Source organism: Manis pentadactyla, chromosome 12, assembly GCF_030020395.1.
Source record: "Manis pentadactyla isolate mManPen7 chromosome 12, mManPen7.hap1, whole genome shotgun sequence".
NCBI lineage: Eukaryota > Metazoa > Chordata > Mammalia > Pholidota > Manidae > Manis > Manis pentadactyla.
Window position 1 is genome coordinate 19,635,122 of NC_080030.1, and position 12,278 is coordinate 19,647,399.

Consider the following 12,278-nt stretch of genomic DNA (forward strand, 5'->3'; position numbering starts at 1 on the left):
CACATTAACATAATAGGAGTATAGTTACATAACCAAAGCATATCTGTAATTACCAGCCATCTGCAGTGAAACCAAGAAAACCAGTTAGGCACCTTAGGCATTTGTGAAAACTTATCTATGATATGGTGGATATTGTCCAAATGAACTTGAACAGTCTGAGAGAAATCAGACAAATTAAAACAACCCATTCCTGGGGGCTGTTCACATGCCATATGTTCTTTTAACAATAAATAGTTTGTAGTTGTAAGACTTTGGAGCGCTACAATTTGCACTTCTCCAAATTCTTGGTTGAGTTCCAACAGTATAGATCCAGTCCAATTTTGTTGTTTTACTGTATGCACAGGCCAGCTTAGATATCTCCTTCCTCATTCCCATGGCAGGTCCAGGAACTGGTGGGATGAGTGCATCTACAGCTGTAGCAGTGCGTGGATCTTTGTTGGGGTTTTTTGATGATCATCTTCTGGCATGAGTCTTCCAGAGGGTGCAGATGTTGGAAGTTCTTTTTCATATCGTATCTTAGTTCATTTTCGGGGTAGCCCAATTAGGCTTTGATCCTCTGTATAAACACAAACAGACCCTTTGCCTACACTTTTATATGCCCTTTATACCCTTGTGTAGAACTCGTTGGAGGTTACCACACAGGAACTGCCCTTTTTTTTTTTTTTTTTTTTTTTTTGCTATCACTAATCTACACTTACATGACGAATATTATGTTTACTAGGCTCTCCCCTATACCAGGTCTCCCCTATAAACCCCTTTACAGTCACTGTCCATCAGCATAGCAAAATGTTGTAGAATCACTACTTGCCTTCTCTGTGTTGTACAGCCCTCCCTTTTCTCCTACCCCCCCATGCATGTTAATCTTAATACCCCCCTACTTCTCCCCCCCTTATCCCTCCCTACCCACCCATCCTCCCCAGTCCCTTTCCCTTTGGTACCTGTTAGTCCATTGTTGAGTTCTGTGATTCTGCTGCTGTTTTGTTCCTTCAGTTTTTCCTTTGTTCTTATATTCCACAGATAAGTGAAATCATTTGGTATTTCTCTTTCTCCGCTTGGCTTGTTTCACTGAGCATAATACCCTCCAGCTCCATCCATGTTGCTGCAAATGATTGGATTTGCCCTTTTCTTATAGCTGAGTAGTATTCCATTGTGTATATGTACCACATCTTCTTTATCCATTCATCTATTGATGGACATTTAGGTTGCTTCCAATTCTTGGCTATTGTAAATAGTGCTGCAATAAACATAGGGGTGCATCTGTCTTTCTCAAACTTGATTGCTGCATTCTTAGGGTAAATTCCTAGGAGTGGAATTCCTGGGTCAAATGGTAAGTCTGTTTTGAACATTTTGATGTACCTCCATACTGCTTTCCACAATGGTTGAACTAACTTACATTCCCACCAGCAGTGTAGGAGGGTTCCCCTTTCTCCACAGCCTCGCCAACATTTGTTGTTGTTTGTCTTTTGGATGGCAGCCATCCTTACTGGTGTGAGGTGATACCTCATTGTAGTTTTAATTTGCATTTCTCTGATAATTAGCGATGTGGAACATCTTTTCATGTGTCTGTTGGCCAACTGATGTACTTTTGAATTCAGTTTGCTGATATTTTGTTGAGTATTTGTGCATCTAGGTAAATCAGAGATACTGGTCTGTAATTTTCTTTTGTTGTAGTGTCTTTGTCTGGATTTGGCATTAGACTGATCCTGGCCTCATAGAATGAGTTTGGAAGTATTCCCTCCTCTTCTTCTTTTTGTAAAACTTTAAGGAGAATGGGTATTAGGTCTTCACTAAATGTTTGATAAAATTCAGCAGTGGAGCTCTCTGGTCCATGGGTTTTGTTCTTGGGTAGTTTTATGATTACCAGTTCAATTTCATTGCTGTTAATTGGTCTGTTAAGATTTTCTGTTTCTTCCTGGGTCAGCCTTAGAAGGTTGTATTTTTCTAGGAAGTTGTCCACTTCTTCTAGGTTACACAGTTTGTTGCCATATAATTTTTCATAGTATTCTCTAATAATTCTTTGTATTTCTGTGGTGTTTGTAGTGATTTTTCCTTTCTCATCTCTGATTCTGTTTACATGTTTAGACTCTCTTTTTTTCTTGGTAATTCAGGCTTTGGGTTTATCTATTCTGCTTATTTTCTCAAAGAACCAGCTCCTGATTTCATTGATTCATTCTGTTTTATTCTTCTCGATTTTATTTATTTATGCTCTGATTTTTATTATGTTCCTCCTTCTACTGACTTTGGGCCTTATTTGTTCCTCTTTTTCTAGTTTTATTGATTTTGAGTTTAGACTGTTCATATTGGATTGTTCTGATTTCCTGAGGAAATCCTGTATTGCAGTATACATTCCTCTTTGCACAGCCTTCACTACATCCCACAGATTTTGCAGTGTTGAGTTATTGCTGTCATATGTCTCCATATATTGCTTTATCAGTTTTTATTCAATCATTGATCCATTGATTATTTAGGAACATGTTTTTAAGCCTCCATGTGTTTGTGGGGTTTTTTGTTTTATTGCATAATTTATTTCTAGTTTCATACTTTTATGGTCTGAGAAGCTGGTTCATACAATTTCAATCTTTTTGAATTTACTGAGGCTCTGTTTGTGTTTGGGAATATGATCTCATCTTGAAAATGTTCCATGTGTATCCTACTGCTTTTGGGTTGAGTGTTCTATAGACGTCTGTGAGGTCCATCTGTTCTAATGTATTGTTCAGTGTCTCTGTCTCCTTAATTATTTTCTGTATGGTTGACCTGTCCCTTGGAGTGAATGCTGTGTTAAAGTCTCCTAAAATGAATGCATTGAATTCTATTTTTGTCTTTAATTCTGTTAGTATTTGTTTCACATATGTGGGTGCTCCTATGTTGGGTGCACAGATATTAATAATGATTATATCCTCTTGTTGGACTGACCCCCTTCATATATTATATTATGTCCTTCTTTGTCTTTTGTTACTTTCTTTGCTTTGAAGTCAATTTTATCTGATACAAGTATTGCAACTCCTGCTCTTTTCCTCCCAATTAGTTGCATGAAATACCCTTTTCCATCCCTTCACTTTTAGTCTGTGTATATCTTTTGGGTTTGAAGTGAGTTTCTTGTAGGCAGCATATTGATTAGTATTGCTTTTTTGTCTATTCTCTAACTCTATGTCCTTTGATTGTTGCATTCATTCCATTTACATTTAGGGTGATTGTCAGTAGATACATACTTATTGACATTGTAGGTTTTGGCTTCGTAGTTACGAATGGTTCAAATGCAGCTTCTTTTCTATCTAACAATCTCACTTAACTTGCTTATTATGCTATTGTAAACACAATCTTAAGATTATTTTTTTCTCTTCCTTCTTTTTCTTCTTCCTACACTCTTTATATGTTAGGTGTCATCATCTGTTCTCTGTATCCCCTGACTGACTTTGTGCGTAACTGATTTAATTTTGCATTTGATTAGTAATTAATTGGTCTACATCCTTTACTGTGGCTTTATTTTTTCTTGTGACAGCTATTTAGCCTTAGGAGCACTTCCATCTGTAGCAGTCACTTTAAAATACACTGCCAGTGCCTACCAGGGGGAAATAATTCTTTCCTACTTCCTGGCTGCATCACTGCCTCCACTGCCAGGGCCAGTGGGCCAAGCAAACAGAAAGGAGCCTCTGCCTTATGAAAATTTAGCTGCATAGTTGGGGCTGCCCTTTGGCTGGCTTGTTGTGATGGCAAGGGCAGCAGATGTGTGGGTTGGTTCCTGCCAGGAGGAAGGAATGGCAGTCTGAATATAGGTGTTGAGGCTCTCAACACTGTGTTGCCAGTGAGTGTAATAAAGCATCTGAAGGTGCTGGAAGGTTACAACCTGCTGGGCTTAGTGTGACAGGATGATTTTGCCCACCTGCCTTTTCTCCTGAGAAACAAACTTTGCATAATACTTTCCCCTTTATCACCCTTCTGACTGTTGAGAAGGCTTTCAAAGTGTTTCCTTTTATTTTATCAAAGAATGGCCAGATGTGTGTTCCTGTTCTCCACAAGCAGCCTGAATCACAATCTCCAAGTATTGTGCCTGTCTTTGCTTTCCAACTCCTCTAATCTCCAGAGAACCATGTACTGTGGATTTGTGATCCTGGAAAAGATCCCCAGGGTGTGGGTGTTTAGCAGTCCTGGGCTTCTTTTCCCTCCATGCTGTTTCTCTTCCTTTGGCCTGTGAGTTGGCGTGGGGGTAGGGCTTGTGTTCTGCTGGATCTTGGCTTTGCTGCTTTACCTTTTTCCTCAGATAGAGGCAGTCTGTTGTGGTCTTTGTGTCATTCTTTCAGGATTAGTTGTATTTGCTATATTTTCATTTATATGTGGTTTTGGGAGGAGGTTTCTGCCTCACTTCTCCCAGTGCCTTCTTTTTGCCCCCATTTACTACTTTTTTATATCTTGTTTCAGTAACTAATTCATCATTCAATTTGCTTATGACAGTTGTTTGAAACTACTCATTTAGACCTGTTTTTTATCCCTTCATTCTTCCCATTTTTAACTTATCAGATTCTTGGATTTGTTTCTATGTAAGTACATATGTATCACATACCTTTATACCAAGTACAGAGATGAACATATCAGGTGAAGTCTGCTGTTTTGGATCATGTATTAGAACAGCAAGGACAGACTACAATGTCATAGATGTCTCTATAACATAATGCCATCTGGCATAGTCAGATGAAGAAGTTTTTTGGTATAAAAAATAATTTCTATGGTGTGGAATAAATATAGAAGGTCTGTGGAGTTCTTTGCCCATTTCAAAGTCCAGAAGCAGGACTAGACTGTGCCCAGTGGATTTGTCAAAAATGAGTTCAACCCAATATGAAAGAGAAAGAAAAGATGCCACCTAAGAAATTGGAGAAGGGTGCTGACTTCATCCCCTATGAGACCCTATAAAAATGAAGTTTCAAATAACTCTGGGCTTGGCATAGGACAAACAAGTATTCTAGCACTTGATATTAAAAGTGTCTGTCTTTGCTTATAACGTGTATTTTCCTTTGTGAGGAGGTTATTTGTCCCTTTGCTCATTTACTCATATATAAATGAGGTAGGCTGTTTGACTCCAACAGGCATCATTAGTATTGTCCTTTGGAAAAGTTTATTTTTGTTCTCAATGTATTTTCTGGGCATCTAGGGAACATAATCAGTGTTCAATGGCTGCCAGAACTAATTAAGATTATTCTCCCTCACAGTCTCTTAGGGACCACCTGAGCTTCTAAGATCAGTGTTCTTCCTCATCCATTTCAGGCTTCTGACTCTCTCTGTCTCTGTCTTTCTCCATTTTTGAGCACAATTTTAATGTTTCATTAAATACATGACAGTAAATGACATTCCAAATATGGCGACCAAGTGTATTTGCCCATGGGAGGCCTTAGAATTGTAAATCCTGGGCACTGCTTCTGTATCCCAGAGGACAAAGATCATTGATCTGGGCCACTTGGTTTCTGTCCATTCCTAGACTAGTCAGTAAGGCTAGAGCTTAGAAACACATGGAGATAACACACTAAGGACATCATGGTGTGCCAGATGCCTGTGTGTGTGTGTGTGTGTGTGTGTGTGTGTGTGAACATCCTCAGGAAAGGGGTACTTAGGGTCGTACATTCCAAGGTGAGTCTTACAATATGGGGGTCGGTTCTCAATCAAGAGAAGGTACTGCACAGAGAATTTGTTTTAATTCATGAATGCATTTGCAGCAGGACTGTAAGAGGTATTGTGGATGAGGAAGTCCATGTGCCTTGAGGTTTCAGGACCACTAATCTCCTGACCATGTCTGACACCACCACTCTTCAAACTCCCTCATGCCCATCATGTTGCAATTCTGACTTCACCTTCTCTGAGTTGAACATTTGAAACAAGCACCTTCCTCAAGGCCTTTGCATTGGCAATTTCCTCTGCCGAGCACACACTTCCCCATCTAATTTTTCATCTGTGTTCTTCTCATACTTGAGGTTTCTGTTCAATTGTCCCCTTATTTGCAGACCTTGCCTAAATAGCAATGGAAAATAGAATATCCTATCACTCCCTACTTATACCTGTTTTCCTTTTCTTCACACTGACTGTTACCACCTGCAGCATTATGTTATTTTATTATTTGCTAATTTACTCTTTCTCCTTCATTTAATTGTAGAGACTTTTCCTTCTAGGGCCTATGTTCATTGCATACACAGTGCCTACAACAGAGTCAGCATTCATTTGTATTCATGGGATCCTGAAGGATTTCCCATTAAAACTGTAGAATGCATGGCCCCTCAAGGGAAAAAGACGATTGGGCCAAAAATTCCATATAAAAAGTGGCCCAAGGGACACCTTAAATAGGACCATGTGAAAAATATTAAAATTAATTTATTCACTGAAATACTAATTGTAGCATTTTAACTATGTGAACAGTGCAAGTTTGAGTAAAAATTACTGATTTTTTTTCATCTTTCCTGGAAGTCATCTCTACCATATGGACCTAGGAAATGATACCCAAATTTCTGGATTTCTTCTTCTTGGATTTTCAGAGGAACCAGCCCTGCAGCTCCTCGTATTTGGACTTTTCCTCTCCATGTACCTGATCACAGTGTTTGGGAACCTGCTCATCATCTTGGCTGTCGGTAAAGACTCCCACCTGCACACACCCATGTACTTCTTCCTCTCCAGCCTGTCCTTTGTAGACATATGTTTCACCACCACCACCATCCCCAAGATGCTGTGGAACACCCAGACAGAGAGCAAAGCTATAAGCTATGAAGGTGCATCACCCAGATTTATTTTCTTATACTCTTTGCAGTGTTGGATGTCTTTCTTCTCACTGTGATGGCCTATGACCATTATGTGACCATCTGTCACCCCCTGCATTACACAGTCATCATGAACCCCCAGCTCTGTGAATTGCTGGTCCTGGTGTCCTGGATCATGAGTACCCTGAATTCCTTGTTACAAAGCTTAATGATGTTACGTCTCTCCTTTTGTACAAACTTGGAAATCCCACACTTCTTTTGTGAGCTCAATGAGATGATCCAACTTGCCTGTTCAGACACCTTTCTTAATAACCTGGTGATGTACTTTGCAGCTGTCCTTCTGTGTGGTGGTCCCTTTGCAGGGATCCTTTATTCTTACTCTAAGATAGTTTCCTCCATATGTAGAATATCATCATCTGAGGGCAAGTATAAAGCATTTTCTACATGTGCATCTCATCTTTCTGTTGTCTCCCTATTTTATTGTACAATGCTTGGGGTGTACCTTAGCTCTGCTGCTACCCAGAGCTCACACTCAAGTGCAATAGCTTCAGTGATGTACACTGTGGTCACACCCATGCTGAACCCCTTCATCTACAGTCTCAGGAATAAAGATATAAAAATGGCTCTGAGAAGATTCATTGGTATGCTTGTCATATAAGACCAGTTGTCCTGGAGATGAAGAATTTCTCATGACTTCATGGGTCAAAGCCTCAGAAAGAGAAAGTACTACTCTTTGATCACATCGCGGAAATAGAGCTTGCTCTATTTCCTTATTTATTTTTGAATTATATCATATCTTGACATATCAACACATATATAGGTAATTTATTTTTTAAGTGTGCAATATTCCATACAAAAGATGTAACGTAATTTATGGAAGCATTTCCTTATTGAGGGATGCTTAGATGGTCTCATTTCCTAATACTGCAGATAATACTTCAGATTGTGGCTCAAGATGGCCAAGTGAGTACACGAGTTCCTTTCTTTTTCCACCCAAGATTATATCAAGATGATAGTAAGGGAATAAGAGAGGATATAACCCACAAACTCCAAGAAAACAGGAGTTGGCGGACTTCAGTAAATGATTTTTAAAAATTTCTGAAAGCAGATGCAAGAATGTTCACTAATAGAGCAGAGGAAATCACAGCCTAGGGAAGAGAGGGAACTGTGATGAGGAGAGGCCAGCCTGCTTGTCAACTGGCAAGGTTTACTCAACAGGGCCATCATTGAAATGGATATCTCAGATATCAAAACTCACTGTCATCACTTAAAATGCAATAAAAACCTTAAAATCGGGCACTTACTCTACAAAGATGCTACTGTGCTATATAAATGCTTCTTCATTTTATTCAGCTTGTCCTGATTGCCCACCATATCCTCAGGCAAATTTGGTTACCAAATGGTATCCCCAGCATAGTCTACATAGAAAGACAAATGGGAATAAATTAATTGACCTAACATGGTATTAGTGTTAGAGATGAACATAAGTATGAGAAAGCAAAATTTCAAATGACCCATTATGTTTGTATGCAAAATGTCTCTTTCATGCTGTACCAATATATATTGAATCATCGAAAATTGGTGTCCATGAGGGAGGTTTATTCATTGAAATGAAGGATTGGTCAGTTTATTTTATATTGTTTCTTTTTTAAAATTACTGAATTACCTTCGTGTTTCTTCTGAAAATATTCTAATTTGACTCTTTATATTGTTCTATGAAATAAATTGCCTGTCTAATATCTATCATAAATGCTAAAGAATGAATAATGTTAACATCACCTATTTCAAATCTCCTTCATGCTCAGGAATGTCTTCCAAGTTTATGATCAGAGCATAGTTCACAAGGGAGCTTGAGATCTGCCCAGTCCTGTGATTCAGAGTAACCAATTTTTCTGCGCAAATATGTATGCCATTTCAAGCCCACCTATTTACCTAGAAGGGAAACTCAGTATAGTCACTTGTTAATAAATTTACTTGAAATTTGATTATTAGCATGATTATGATTGGTTTTCTTAAATAGAAGATAATACACCAAAAACAAAAACAGCAGGTTATTATAATTGCCCCTTAGTTGTGTTTAATTTGATATTTAGCAGTTATCTATTGTTGCATTAAAACCTATCCTATCTAAAATGAGGTACAATAATACCTTTCATCTCCCTCTGTCTCTTGAGGTTTCTGTTCTTTGTGACCTTGTTTTAGGTCCTACCTAAATATCAACTAAAAATAGAATAACCTACTCACCCCTTCATCCCTGTATTTCTCTCCTTCATAATGTTTCTGGCAGCTGCATCTGGGAGACCGCTCCCTGCACACCAGATGAAACCTTAACCCAGTTTGGGGAGGCACCTTGACTCTAATTCGGAAAGAATTCTTGATTGACCAGGTCTGACAAGTGCCAGAATGAAAGGCATTCATTAAAATAAGAGTGGAAACAAATGCCAGCATCCATGCATGCAGTAGAGAGCGAGAACGATCAGCAGGAGATAGGGAAGTTAATTGAACTTGTGCTTCACATGGGGAAAATCCCTCGCCAACTCCTAAAGCCAGTGTAACCTGACATCCAGTGTCTGCTTGATCTATATGGTATGGGAACTATATTCCTCTCACCCCAGAATTTGGGGGGAGCCTCAAAGCTCTGGATAGAGTGAGATTATGTTCTGAGAACTAACACTTCCCTACTGGTCTGAAATAAAACAGGGAGAGAAAGAAGCATTTGGTTAAGACCAGAAAGCTGGGTGAAATAGCAAAGCGAGAAACACACTTACGACTACGAGAGGTTGGTGAGTTTCTCTCTTTACCGTATAAAAGATTTCAGAGACCAAGTGCAATAAGCTTATGCAGCAAGGAAGTTGATTTGAAGAGACCGTACACACTCAGATAGGAGTGCGAGTAACCAAGGGGAGGCACACTAAGGGTTAAGGGTTTGGAGTCTTATAGGGCCTTTTGGATAGGGGTTGGCATAAGGCCTGATGTATACAGATGATTCATAATTCTTCCGTAGTGTTGTCTTAGAATGGGGTTACTTAGGTGACTGTGTTGATCCAGATCTCACCATTATTTATCCACAGAGGTTCATTTACACTTTAAAGGTCTGTCTCTCATACTAGTTACAAAGTTACTTAGCTGCTTAAGGGGCTGGAAGTGAAAGAACAGCCAGTAGATTAAGTTGGAGAATAAACTAGGCCTTTTTTACAGGCTTAGTTGATTTTACAATGATATGACCCTTGTCCCATTTCCCTGTTCCTTCTCAGAAACAACTGTAACCTTCTGAAGTGTTATATGAATTTATTATTTGCTTAAATATTCCCTTATTATCATTGGATTATGGGGATTTTTCTTCTTAATGCTCTGTGCTTAGTGCTTAACATAACAGCAATCAATTTATATTCCTGAAACAATGAAGATTTTCTCATTAAAACTGGAGTATACATGACCCCTTAGGAAAAAGCTGAATGAAAAAAATTCATTATCAGTAGTGGCAGGTTTGGGAATCCCATGGAGGGGATCAGGTGTATACACAAAATATTTTTATATTTCCTGACTAGAAAACAGATTTGTAGCATTTCAAATAAGTGAGTGATTCAAATCTGTCTGAAATTAGTCCTGTTATTTTCCTCTTGTGTGGTAGTCATCTCCACTACATAGAACCAGGTAATTATACCCATATTTCAGAGTTTCTTCTTCTGGAACTTTCAGAGGAACAAGAACTGCAGCCACTCCTATTCATGCTTTTCCTCTTCATGTACATGTTCACAGTATGTGGAAGCCTGTGCTATTATCCTATCAGCTCAGATAAGTTAACTCTATTTCTATATGGATTTTTATCTTCTTTTTTACAGAAAACAGGAGTATTATAGCTCTGGGGGAATGGTGTTCCTGGCCCAGGGTGAGTCCCCCTGTGAAACAAGCTAAACAAAGGGCACGTCAAGAGAAAGGCTTTTATTCCTTAGAGTCACTACCCATGTCTGGCTCCATCCAACTCCTCTGGCCACAACTCACACTCTGCCTGCCCCAACCACCCTTTCTGATGGGAACTCGGTGGCTGGGTCTTTGGTGTCACCAGATCAATTCCATACCGGGAATGGAGAGGCAGAGAGAATGGACATTTTCTCTCCACGCCTTTCCCCAGATCAATGGGAGGCTCTGCAGTGATAAGCACACATCTGTTAATACGTAAATGGGCTAAGGCCAGGCAGGAGATTCTGGAAATTCTGCCATTTACTCCACAAGTATCAACTGTGAATTGCTTCAATTTACCTCTTTGTTACTACATCCATATATGATACTCTATTTTCTTCCCAGTTAGACTACATATCTCCTACACTGCTCAGTGTGAATCAGCTTCCTGTGCTCCACATCTTACCCTGGTCAATGCATCATAAATTCTTTTCCTTCTAACTAATGTACTATATACTACAGTATAATTACATACTATAAAACTGCACTTATTTAACCCCATACAATTTGGGCAATAAAAGCAACACAGAATTACAAAACATACTGTGTGTTTCCACTTCTGTATCATTCAAGAAAATGCACAAGAAACTTTAATTGCCTTTTTTGTTAATTGTTAAAACTTTAATCAACTTGAGCCTGAACTTCTGTTTTTCTGAAGGTAAATGGAGACATTAAACATCACCTCTGACAAATGTAATAAATAAGTGAAATGTGTGGACATATTTTGTTGTTTGAGAAAACATTCCCAGGTAAATCTGCTTGTATATACATGGGTGTTTATTTGTGCAGTTTTATTTCAAATAAACTTATATGCACACAGGTACACAAATATGACTCATTTACAATTTCATATTTTATGTTGAAAGAAACTGGAAAGTTGAAAAGGATAGATATGCAAAGAATGAATGAATTACTGTGAAATTAAAAGAATACAGAAATATAGGGACAAAGATTTGAGTTAAACAGTAGACATAAAATGAAAATTTGAAATTATTTTCCTATCTTAATTCATCAGAGGCATCATAATCTAAAGTCACTTACATTTGTGCAATGTGAAATTCTCTACCAGCCAAAGAGGCTGAATATCTGCAAGATGATTTCATAGTCCTTCTTCTTCTTAAGGTGTGACTACAATGCAAAATGCCTTCACCCAGGGTATAATAAATAAATATTATAATTGAGAAGCGTGATCTCAGCTTCCTGGACAAAATTTTAATGGATTAATATGTGTATTCAATTCCTGTGCTAATGTAAAATCACCACACTAGTACTTTAAACAAACACACATACTTTTAAAGTTCTAAAGGCTGGAAGTCTGTAATGGGTCTCCTTGGGTAAAAATCAAGATGTTTACAGGTTGGGGTTCCTTCTGCAGACTACAGGGTAGAACCTATTTTATTTCCTATTTCAAGTATAGATCGTGGGGCAAAACAATCTAAATGTACTCCTTATGGCTAATAGTTCATAATGAGGGACTAAATGACAGTTCATAGCTTCTGACATATATATGAAATCCATCATTTTTTGGCAATTGTGATATGAAGCCAAATTTTAAACCAAAGAAACACAGTTCATCCCCCTTGTTGA

At 38.5% G+C, this 12,278-nt stretch overlaps 1 pseudogene; it reads left to right on the forward strand.

Moving 5' to 3' along the window:
- The first annotated feature begins 6,442 nt into the window (after positions 1–6,442).
- On the forward strand, positions 6,443–7,389 carry LOC118909812 (olfactory receptor-like protein OLF4; annotated as a pseudogene).
- The last annotated feature ends 4,889 nt before the right edge of the window (positions 7,390–12,278 follow it).